Source organism: Neolamprologus brichardi, chromosome 10, assembly GCF_056152115.1.
Source record: "Neolamprologus brichardi isolate AB-2024 chromosome 10, ASM5615211v1, whole genome shotgun sequence".
NCBI lineage: Eukaryota > Metazoa > Chordata > Actinopteri > Cichliformes > Cichlidae > Neolamprologus > Neolamprologus brichardi.
The window spans coordinates 20,120,765-20,132,981 of record NC_142113.1 but is presented as its reverse complement, the minus strand read 5'-3'; the positions used below and the strand labels follow the sequence as shown (position 1 = coordinate 20,132,981).

The 12,217-nt window shown below is 41.8% G+C and overlaps 1 long non-coding RNA gene across 1 annotated transcript; it reads right to left on the bottom strand.

The window, feature by feature from the left end:
• Positions 1–157: 157 nt before the first annotated feature.
• Positions 158–4,110, bottom strand: LOC148100926 (uncharacterized). Its single transcript, XR_015719692.1, has 5 exons — positions 4,036–4,110; positions 1,232–1,390; positions 563–787; positions 411–431; positions 158–288 (listed from the first exon to the last, which is right to left on the bottom strand). It is a non-coding gene; the product is annotated as an uncharacterized LOC148100926 (long non-coding RNA).
• Positions 4,111–12,217: the final 8,107 nt, after the last annotated feature.

Genomic DNA, 12,217 nt, shown 5'->3' with positions numbered 1-12,217 from the left:
AGATCCCAGATCCCCAAACGTTAACATGTACTATGTTGGGGGTTGTGCTGAAAATCTACAATTTATCATATGCTACCTGTACCCCCCCCCCCCCCCCCCCCCCAAAAAAAAAAAAAAAGAAAAAAAAAATCATGATGAATATGCCTTGAGTGCCGGTTCCAAAACCTCCTGGACCAACTCCTCCAGGCCCAGCTCCGTAACCACCAGGACCAACACCACCTGCTCCAAAACCACCCGTCCCGACTCCGCCTGGTCCTAGTCCTGTTCCACCAGTACCATATCCGCCTCCTATTTAAATAAAGGACAAATCACCTTGAACTCTTAGAGCCATCAGAGTGATCTATAAGTTGAGTTTTTCTTGCATAAATTTCATGACATTTGAAGATTTATTGAAAAAACAAACATATTACCTGTTTTTGGAGGCTTGACACCTTTAAGAGGAAAGTAATCAGGACAGTTAGGTGAAAAGTAACAGAAGGAAAAACGTTGCTCTTTGCAGATAATTAAATCAATCAATAAATCAAGAAGCAAACAAAATATCTCACGACTATATTTGTCTTACCAGTCCCAACGCCTCCAGGTCCCAGTCCTCCAGGACCAAAGCTGCTGGGCCTAAAACCTCCTGGTCCCACTCCTCCTGGTCCCAGACCTGGTCCAACTCCACCCAATCCCACTCCACCTGGTCCCACTCCTCCTGGTCCCAGACCCAGTCCAACTCCACCCGGTCCCACTCCACCTGGTCCCACTCCTGGGCCTACACCACCTGGCCTTTGACCCCCATAGCCCCCTGAGGAATAGAGTGATTGTGAGTTGAAAGCAAAGAAAGATTGATGTGGATGACATGTGTATGTAGAAAGCTGAAAAGCAGCCAAACATCACAGGCAAATTTATGGCCAGATTTTGTTCTTGTTGTTGAACGCAACATGAGGAATTCATTATTGGTGAGACATGAAAACATAGCGTAGCTTTTAAAGCTTTTCATGGCTTGTAACCTGGAACTCCTCCAGTAACTGATTTCATTTAAACAGAAGGTATAGAACATTTGAAAAATAGTGCTTGTGTAATTGACGATAAATCTTAAATCTTTAGCTATTTTTACGAGAACAACTGCATCTGAAAGGAATGCTGATTACCTGTAGCGGGTTAAGGATAAGTTGAAACATGTCAGCCAGTGTTTCTGTGCAGCTGCAGTCAGATTCAGTAAAACTTGGGGAGAAACTCTCAAACCTACCTCCACCAGCTCCTGGTCCAAAGCCTCCTAGAGCAGTACCAGTGCCTCCTGGTCCACCTCCTCCAGGCTGAAATCCTGTCCCAATGCCTCCTGGTCCAAATCCAGTTCCAGCTCCTGGCCCGACTCCTCCAGTCGCACCTCCAGCAGGTACATATACCCCTGTTCATAGTGTGCAAAAGCAATGTGTTTAATATTGTAGGTTTTTCTGTGCCTGTTATAAATATTCTGCTATAAAAAACAGTGGGTATTATTGATAAAATAAAGTTGCACAGTTCTTTTTATATGAGCAGACAAAGCCATTTACATCACCTTACAAACACAGCAATTTATTGGTGACTATGTTTCGGGCTCCTAGCAGAATTTGTGGGATTTGTGAGTCATCTGTCGGTGCTAATGGGGCATAATTTTCACCTCTTTGCAGGATGTAACCCATTTAATTTGCCCAAACACCAAGGATTACATTTAACAAATAGAATCTAATGCCACACAAGCAGGGAGATGATAAAAAGTGTGGAAAGCGTGTACGTGTGCGCTTGTCCGCTTGTCCGAAACGATTATCATCTCTTTGCTATCCGAGTTTCTCTGCAGCCAATAACAAACGCTGTTTCATACAAATGGCATGCTTCGGTCACAATTCTCACACTTTTTTGCACCTATGTTGTTTTCAAATCACAAAAACCAAAAATAGAACCAGGGAGCGTGAACAACTATAAAAGGAAAGGCTTTCTAAGATCCCACAGTCCAGATGTGTAAAGGTCTGTAGGGATTCCTAAAGAATGTGGGTTACTTACATCATAGTGTTGCCATGTACAGCACATTTCCAACACAGTAAATAACTTAACTGTTCGGTCATTCAGCTCTGCCGGCTAGATTGTTCTGGACAGGCTTGCCAAAAGGCTTTTGTTGTTTTTGGAGGAATTTTTATTGGAATTAAACATTGGACAGGACAGGTATGCTCTCAAATTCACCAGAGATTTGGTCACTGTTTGGAAAGGGATTTTTCTTCAGGGTCATTAATAACTCATTAGTGAAGTAATAATGCCTGCCACATTTAATTACTAAGTCCATATACAAATATTACTGTTTTAGGCCATGCTAGCCTTACTGTGGGAACCCCAGAGGACAAATTCTGCTGAATTTAGTGATTATTTCCTTTATTACAATCAACAGGTTTACATCTGAGCTTCAGATTAAAAGTGGTCTTTCATTGTTTTGGATGTTCTTCAATGCACTTTGGTGAGCTGGTTGTTTTTGCAAGTTTTATTCCCATCATCGGGTTTCAATTAGTTCAATATCTTGTTTTATAGCACCCAACAACTTGGATTAATTGGCAAGGAGTTATAACTTCACAGAGTCTGAACTTCAGTTTTGTTATTTTAAAACTCAGAAAAAGTCACAGTATGTCTGATGGCTCACTTAACATCCCAATCCAGTGATCATATTTCACTCAAGGCAGGAAAACCTTTTGTCATGTCATCCTCTTTTCACTTCTCATTTCCTGCGCAACACTGACTCTTATCTAATTTAGAAAGACAAAAACTTAAGTAACACTTCTTGTATCCAGCAGCTTAATTGTGTGTTCTCTGTATGCTGGCCTTTATTGTCACTGAAGTCATCACACAATGCAGACTTCAGGAGGTAGTTGGTCCTATCAGATAAAGGCAAAAAAGCGATCTGGCATTCTTACCTTATTTTTGGCTTCTGCTTCTAAAACTCACACAGTTTAACTTTTGCTGTACCCTGAATAGTCTGTGCTGAGGTTTTCAATTTATTTTTGGCTTGAGGTACCATTTCAAAGAATGCAGATGTTGAGATCCCAAGCAAGACCAAAACAAAGAAGCTAAACAGCAGATACCATCTCCTTGCTTTCCAGTGATCGTGCAGTGGTTCAGCCTGACCTCGAGTGAATGCAAATTACACAACAGTCTAGAACAGCTCTTAAACCAGCGGATGTCTCGTCTAACAAGACAGGAAGAGTTGAGGGGGAACCTCTTCAGATCAGCCGGCTCAAAGCTTAAACAGACAAGACAATGAAAAGGCATCTTGGAGGGATGAGGTCTGGATCACACGGTCTGAATTAAACCTTTTAATACGGTGCAACACCTCATTAAAAGCTTTAAGTATAACCCTGTTGTCCAGACCTCATGCCTCAGGAGCTGACTGTGAGAAAATAAATACACCTGGACTTTGAGAAGTTATTTGTCTAAAGTGTGTCATCCTTAATTTACGCGTTCACCTGCTTCAGCACTTTCTTCCAGACAGATGAGGGGGGAGGAAACTAGCATTCGGAAAGTTAAAGCAGCAATATTTTAGAATCACTCAACAAAGCAATGTCTTCTTGATTTATTGTTAAGAAAAAAATGCACTTTTTATGAACATATAAGGCATGTTGACTGCAAGGTCAATGTAGTATTTTCAGAAGGCTGAAAATGAATTTGACTAAGAAAGCCATTTTAGACTTTAAGTTCTTCAGAATTGAGATGGGAACAGGCTGCAGACATGTTGGTAATGATGCTACACTCATGGTGCTAAGAAATAGCTTCTTCAGTCAAGTAAATTTAGCTCTGTAGTAGGTTTTTGGACATTGAATACAATGTGCTTTCACTGAGGAAATCGACGGTATAATAATAGAATAATTGTTAGCAGCCAGTTTATATATGCAAAACCTCTCACAGATCTCATAGAACATACAAACAAAGAAAAAAAAAGAGCTGTCCATGCATTTCTTTTACAAATGCTAAAGAAACTTTATGTGACACCTGATCTCCACTGGGTGCCACACACATGCAGTAAAGGGGACCCACCTCCTTGCAGCGAGGGTTTCCACAGAGCCAGGAGAAGGACTCCATGCAGGTATGTGGCCACCGTCCCTCTTGCCATCCTGCTCCAAAATGTCCCTCTTCTCTCCCAACTTGCAGGTTTTATCCCCAGCAAGCCTATCAGGGCTCACCGAGGCCTTCAGAAAGAAGGAGGGAAAATGAGTGTGAGCATAAAAAAAGAAGGGGGATGCAAAACAGGACAGTGTGTAATTGGCTAAAGACACAGAGAGAGAGAGAGATAGACAAGGAAAGAAGGGGAGAGGGAGAGAAAACACACTGGATCACCTCATTAAAGCAAATGGGTTGTTCTAACCCCCCAGACTGTTGGGATGCATTTATTTTGCTCTTTGCTGCCAAGAAAAGAGAGTACGTAGGGTGGGTGGGAGTTTGGGAGAGAGAGCAAGGGAGGTTTGGGATGAATGAGTGACTATGAATTTGAAGAAAATGGGGGGGGTCACTTCTTTGTTTTTCTCCACAAATCATTAAGAAAAGACAGAAGTGTGAGTGTGCCCTGGATTCCACTAGTGTTTCAGGTTAAAATGCAGGAAAACTAAAGTGATTCACTATATATGATAAATCTTTAGTTCTCACTAATGAGTACTGATGTGTTTTTACCAAAAAGCTATAGATACCAATGATGGACGGAGTTTTTAATATTGTCATTTGTTGTGTTCATTCAGGTAAATACAAGACCAGGACTGAAGGTTGGCAAGCGGTGATGGATTAGTTAATGTCCTAAGAATTTTTTTTTACTAATTTACCTGATCATGCAGCCTTCTGCAGGAGAGGAGATGATGCAGAGAGGTGGAGGAGAGACACACAAAAAACAGCAGCCAGGACCACAAAACATTAAAAAAGAGAAGAAAAGCAACATGTAAAAATGCTATGTAGGCATCAAAATGTAAATGTAAGCATCATCCTAATCAGAGACGTAACCCTGCCAGTTTGTTACCTTTTGACTTTTCATCCACAAGTCTTTGTCTTTTTTATGTCCCCACTTTGTGTCCAGCGGCCTCGGCTGACACAGAGACACACCAGTCAGGATACCTGATCAGTGTTTTTATTTAACCGGGGCTATTACTGGGGTTTTCTCTCCATGTTTGGGCTGGCTGGTCCTGTCTGGCAGGATTGCCGAAACAATTTCTTTCTCTGGAGGTAATGGGCCTGGAAACAGATGAAGTAAATGAGCTAATGGCACCTAAAGACTGCAGGACTGAGGATGGGTGAAGCACTTGAGTCTTCTCACATAGACTGTGCTTCTTGGTCTTTGGCAGAAAAATGTGGCTTCATAGTGGATATTAGATCATTTCACTGACCTCTTCTTTACAGCCACAATCAGCTGTAGTCCTATGACCAATGACTCGTGGTCTCTCAGGTAAGCAAAGCTGGGTTTCAGGGCTTGAAGAATAACATTTTCATGCAGTGCAAGTTTCCTCTTTTGCAGTGGCTGATCTGAAATGTGGCAGATCTTTCTGTCATGTGTTCATATAGACTCATTTGGCTTTGTTATCTTTAAAAACTAGTAAATGGGAGTCTTTTATTTTTATTTCTACACGAGTGTATAGTCTGGCCATTTTTGTCTGTTTCAGAGACAAAGAAGGAGAGAGTCGGTACTACCTGACCCCCCATAATTGGTCTTAAATTGTAGTTTTATTGCTCCATTTTCAGACTGGGTATGCATTGTGTTTAGCTGTGATGGAACTTCATAGTTATGCAGTGAAATAATGTTGGGGTAATAATAATAAAGGTTAATAATGGAGGGAAAATTGAGAATGAAAGCAAAGCGAAAAGTACGTGTGTGTTATGGTCAATGCAGGTGTAAAGCGAAGACTGAGAATAATCATAGAACACACATTTAAAATAAACTATGACTGACCATTTTTTTTAATCCTACATTACATATATTTTACTCATGTTGATAAATTAGACATTAATACCCCAGATTCTCTGCATCTGCAGTGCAGTGCTCATATATGCAGACTACCTTTTGCTCACCTGCAACCTCGACTATCAGCTTTTTGCTTTAGATCTCTTTCCAAGGAAAGTAAAATTATTCCCTCAGTCAGATGGATCCATCCATCCATCTGGGTTAGTGGTATGAAGAAGATGAAACTTTCCTAAGCCAGCTAAACAACATAGTCTCTCCAGTATATCCTGGGTCTGCCCCTGGGCCTCCTCCCGGTCAGACATGCTTGGAACTGAGATAAATAAACTCCTCCACTAGGGGCAGAAGCTTGTCTTTGACCCAGAGTGGGCACCAAATCTTTCCAGCTTACAACTATGGCCTCAGACTTTGAGGTGCTAATTCTACTTCCTGTCCCCTAACACTCCACCACCACCATCCCAGTGCAAGCTGGAGGCCACCACCTGATCAAGTCAATAGAACCACATCATCCACAAAAGGCAGCGATAGAATCCTGAGACTACCAAAGTGGACGGCTTCCTATACCTGGCTACACCTCCAAATTCAATCCATAAATTTTTTTTTAACAGAATTAAGGCGACCCACTGTGAATGGATCTGACTTAGTGCTGGCAATACAGACCAATTTTTCACTGTGGATGTACAGGCCTCAAGCGGCTTGTAAGAACAGGGCAGATACCCTATATTTCCAAAGCACAGTGCTGTTAACTGCCTGCGACTAACTATAAAATTAAAAGCAGTTCCTAAAAGTCTCTAAAATAGAGGTAGTCAGAGGTATCAGTGTTTTAGACACACATTTTTTTCACAATGAGGGAAATGAGAGCTAATTATTAATTCTGAGTACAACTTTCCGCTACAGTCAACACAGTCTTCGGGGTGACATAAGCTCGCATCTGCATATGTAAACACAGGGAGAAACATTAGTTCAGCAAGTTCAGTAACACTCAGAGTTACTCCTCAGGGTCTGCATGTTGTCCCAGTGGTTTTTTGGGCTCCTGGCCAAAATCTAAAGCCAAGTCTAGTTTCATTGAGCGTAAAACTGTTAATTCGAGCTCATTAGTCCTGTGGTGGATGGGGCAGCACCTAATATCCAGTATGCCTGTACTGACACTGAGCCACAATTTGTAAGAGAAGGGCAGAGGAGCACATTTGAAAAAGCCAAAAAGCCAAATTACAGTTGGCTCTCACATCCGTAAAGTTAAATAAGTCATGCACAGAAACAGAGCAATGAACAAAGGAAAACCGTGACACCCATAACAATATTTCATGTTACAGCACAATGCTGGAAACACTAACAAACCAAAATATAACTCTGCTTTCAGAACGTGTTTCCAAATTTAAGACCTTCTCTTGCTGTTGCAGAGCTCTCCACAGAGTCCCTTATCATAAACGATTAAAAAGGCACGGCTGTATTTCATCCATAAACATGCACAGACGGTAATGGATAAAAAGTTTTATGCTCTTTACTTTAGAAGCCAATTGCTCTAATAGATTGTGTAATAGTCTGCCTTTAGTTGTGTGATGCACGTGTGGGATAAGGAAACAGTAATGGGCTTGTAAGAGTATGGTAAATGGACCGGTACTTACATAATGCTTTTATACTCTATTTGAGCACTCAAAGTGCTTTCTTACTACAAGCCCATTCATACACACATATCCATCCATCCATCCAACCATCCATCCATCCATCCAACCATCCATCCATCCATCCATCCATCCATCCAACCATCCATCCATCCAACCATCCATCCATCCATCCATCCATCCATCCATTCATTCTCTTCTCTTTCACCTTTTTTCTATCCTAATCTTTTTAACCTAACATTCACAGATTTGAGGGTGACTCTGGGTTCAGTATCTTGCCACTTGATACGAAGATGGAACCACCGACCTTCCTATTTATAAGACGATCCGCGTTGCTTCCAGAGCCACAGGCCTTTATTTAAGCAAAATTTAAAGAAAGGCACTTTAAGACATTCTCGGCATATCCTGTGACCTGGATACAGGCCTTCTCTTTTATTAAACTTTAATCGACGTCACTGAGCAGAATGAAGCATGCGTCATGCTACAAGTGGTGCATGAAAGGATGTTAACTTTGTCCTGTTTTATTCTGGAATATTAATTTTAGTCTCTTTTCACCTTTGTGGTCCCTCCATCCATCAAGTTTAACTGCTTGTCCAGTTGAAAGTCACCATCCATGCTGTCTTTAACACCTACAGCCAATTTAGAATAGCAGTTAACCGTCAGCAATGTCTTTGGAGCTTTTGAGGAGGCATAAACATTAAAGTGCCACACAGGCAGATTTGAAGCCTGGGCCTTCTTGATGTGAGGTGACAGTGCTAAATGCTGCACCGCCGTGCCGCCCTGCTTGTGTTTCCCCCTTGGTAATTGTCTGTCATGCCCTAATGAGTATCAGCGGTATTCGTAACACATGTTTCCAATTAGTCAATCAGTATACACGCGTGCTGTCCTGCACTCCCCAGTTACCAGATTGTCTTGACCTTGTGTTCATTTTGTCAAACTTTACAGCCTTCCTCATGTTCTTATTATTTTTCTTGTGTTTATAGTGATTCCCTGTGCACCCTTTGCCTTTTTGCCTCCCAATTGTCTGGATTGTTTGACTTTGCCGACTACCTTAAAGTGAACAACCACCACTTGATTTTTTTTGTTGAAAATTCATCCTGCACTTGGTTCCTCTGCCTCTGGACGTTGCATCAATTAACACCCCCCAAGTTACCACAAACTTTGGGATGTAACTTGGTTGTGAATCATGTGCATTATTTTTTTGCATCTCAAGGCACGCACCATCTAATTGCATTACACTTAAGAGAATGCTGACATCCCCATCCCTCTCCAAAGCTGGATAAAAAGCACTAAATAAAATTCATTTTAGGGAGAACTATCCTTTTAACAGTCCAAGGAAAAACATTCAATTGATTATCAGAGCTAGGAGCATTATCTATCAAGTTCTATTGTAGTGTAGTTACAGTGGAAATGTGTAGACATGACATCATGTTGTCTGTATTTGGCCAGTCATCCCACAGGAATAAGTAGAAATTACCACTCTCCAAAATTGGCTAAAGAAATACTCGTTCTGCTGCCAACAATCCTTTAAACAAAGTTAAAGTGTTATTCTTCGCATGACTGTGGCCATCAGTGGAGTGATGTGTGTACACAGTGTGATTCGTGTAAACCTTGACAGCCATGCCTGCTGCAAACACACTGCAGTCTCTCTCATCCACCTGCTGCCCACTTCCCACATCCATCCACACAACCTGCAGTGCCACACGTTCTCGACTGTGCCAACTCACAGAAGCATATCAGTGTTACAAATAAAGCAGCTGGCTGAGTCGTGCCTGTTTTGAGTTTACCTAACGTCTACCTAGGGTTTACCTAACGTCTGCTGCCTATATATGGGCGCGTGTGGAGTGGAGGAGCGCTAACCCCCCTTCCTTGACCAGACTAGTAATTTACCCCTCTCGGGTGATGGAAGGAAAGAAAGTTGAGTGATGGAGAAGAAAAGGGAGGCAAAGGCAAGCAGAAAAGTTGTAACCCAGATAGAAAGAGCGCGCTCACATGCATGTGGATTCTTTAGACTTGATAAACTGGCTGCAGTGCTGGTGAATGTCAAGCTGAAGCTTCCCGAGCAATCCATGCCAAAGGATTGTACCTGGAAATCTCATATGGCAAGACTGAGCTTTCCAATGAGATTGCAAATAAGCCCAGCCTTACATGCACCCTTCAAAACAAGTGACAGTGGAAGTAATTTATTTTGCTGGTTCTCAAGTGCAGCTAATAGCTTCTGTCTTTGTAAAATGCAACACCGTGAATTGTTAGTCTTAGACAGCAGATGTGTCTTTGTTTGCTTTAGATGTAGCAGCGAAATGTAGCAATTCATCCCAATATTTCCAGATTGGGGTAGTTTAGGCCTTTGATGTTTAACCAATAATTCTCAAAACACCTAAAAAATAACTGCAATGTTTAAATTTTGATTCTGAGGCTCTTAAATTTGCAAAACCTTTAAGAGGACATAGTTGTCTCAGATTTCTTTTTACAGTAGTAAAAGTGACTCAGTGTAATCTCGCCAAAGATCTTATAGAAAATGAATCTATGTGTTATGTGTTCTGGTACCTATGAGTGCACAGGGGCTTGTTCAAATCGTAGTGCTGACTGCTTTCATGGTGTGCTTGCATCTTTCTGCTCCATTGAGTAGTTGTATACAGTCATGACAAGCTCTCAGTTTGATCTGGGAAGAGACGCAAAACCCTTGGGGTTGTGTCAGGAAAGTCATCTGATATTTTTTTTTAAAAATCTGGCAAATGAGAAAGCGGAAAAATGTTGCATTATTTTACAATTTTTGGCAAATAAATAAAATTTTGCAGGGGGGCATTGGTTATAGTTTTCAGCAGTTATCTCTGACATGCTGATATGAACTTCTGTGCCAAATTCCAATTGATGGTGAGGTTTCTTTATGATGCTTTTTGCAGCTTTTGTCTCTTTGTCCTCATGTCTATCTGTTAGCATCTCCATGAGGAAAGTTTAGCCACAGAACAAGCAACATTTGACTAAAGTTTTCATACTCTGGTTATACTGCACGTGATTATCTCCACTTGAACCAACATAGAAAAAGAAACTGGGGTATCCTCTAGTTATTAGTGGTCCCACATGTGTCAGGCCATTTAAACTGATGACCGTAAGCATTTGCTTAAGTGGCTGAATTAAGCCATTGAGACAGAATTACATCATGATAGCATAGGAGCACTTACCATCCCCATAAGAGATTTTTTTCTCCTCTGTTTTCACAGACAGACACACAAAGTCGAAAGGAAACGTACGCATAGTTTATTTGTCTGGTTACACAAACAGAGATTCCTTAAGTACAAAACAGACGGTGTTTTACATCCTAAAATGCAGCTGAGGAGTGTCACATCAGATGACTAATGCTGAGCATTGTCGCACATTAACAGCAGGCCCCTTCCCATGACTCACAAAGAACGCTTTGGCACGGAGGGGAGAGGCTTCTCCTCTCTGGAGGGTTGAAACAACAGCAAATCAAGAGCAGCGCCTTACATAAACAGTGCAGCTCTATAACATATGGAGGGGCTATCCATCAGGAGGCTGAAAGACATGAAGGAAACAGGAAAGAGTTTATAGAAGGAGGCCATGAAAAGAAAACCGTGTGCTTGTGTGTGATCAAGAATCTTTTGATTGTAGCCAAATGTCAAAGTTACACACACTTATAGTGAGGCTGTGAACTCTGTAAATCAGAGGGTAATTTCTCTGTTAAGTCACAGATCAGGTTTCAGATACCAGGACGTGAAAATGAGACAGGCTTTTTTTCCTGATAATGTTCTTCTTTTGAGTGGATGGTGTGTATTTGTGTGCGCGTGCTTGTGTGTCACTCTCGCTGTCAGATGGTTTGTGTTGAACCTTTGTCAGGCAGACTGAAGTAAATGGAATGATGAGGTCAGTGTTTCAGTTCATGCCAGACGTACTTTGACATGACACATATACACTGATCCGCCACGACATTAAAACCACCTGCCAAATATTGTGCCGCCAAAACAGCTCTGACCTGTCGGGGCGTTGAGATGGGACCTCTGGGGCTCCTTGAAGTGTTTGGCACTGTTTGGCATTTTCTCTTTTGTGTCCTGTGGATTGCAGCAAGGGGCCTCCATGGATCAGATTTGTTTTATAGCCAGGTCAGCACCTTGGGATCTTTGTCCTGTTCCTTAAGCTGTTGCTTAATAGTTTTGTAATAGTTTACTGGGGGAGGCTGCTGCTAATGTAGTGCAGTACTTTTGCTGTGGGAGAGTGTGCTTAGTCATTCCCCTAAACAGATCAGCTCTTGTGCCAAAGTAACATTCAGATGAATGCCAGGATCCAAAAAAGCTTTCACACTGTTTTTGCTGTTGGTTATCATTGCACGTTGACCTTTTTTCCACGTAATAATCCAAAGCCTGTACTGTCACCACGCAAAAGTGACACTTCAGGGATATCAATCTGTCCAGTTGGGAAGCATAAAGCATGCAAGCTTTGATCTACACTGAAAGCGAGAACATGCATTGTGAAGAGGCAACAACACGAGAGCCCCCAAAAAGAGATTCAATTTAATGAGTGGAAGAAGACAGAAACCCAATGAAGTAGATATACTTCTGCAGCGACAGCAGCAGGACCCAAATCTGCTCCTTGTTGTAAAGAGGAGCAGGTGGAGCACTGCCAGACCCTAGAGTGTGTATTTTTC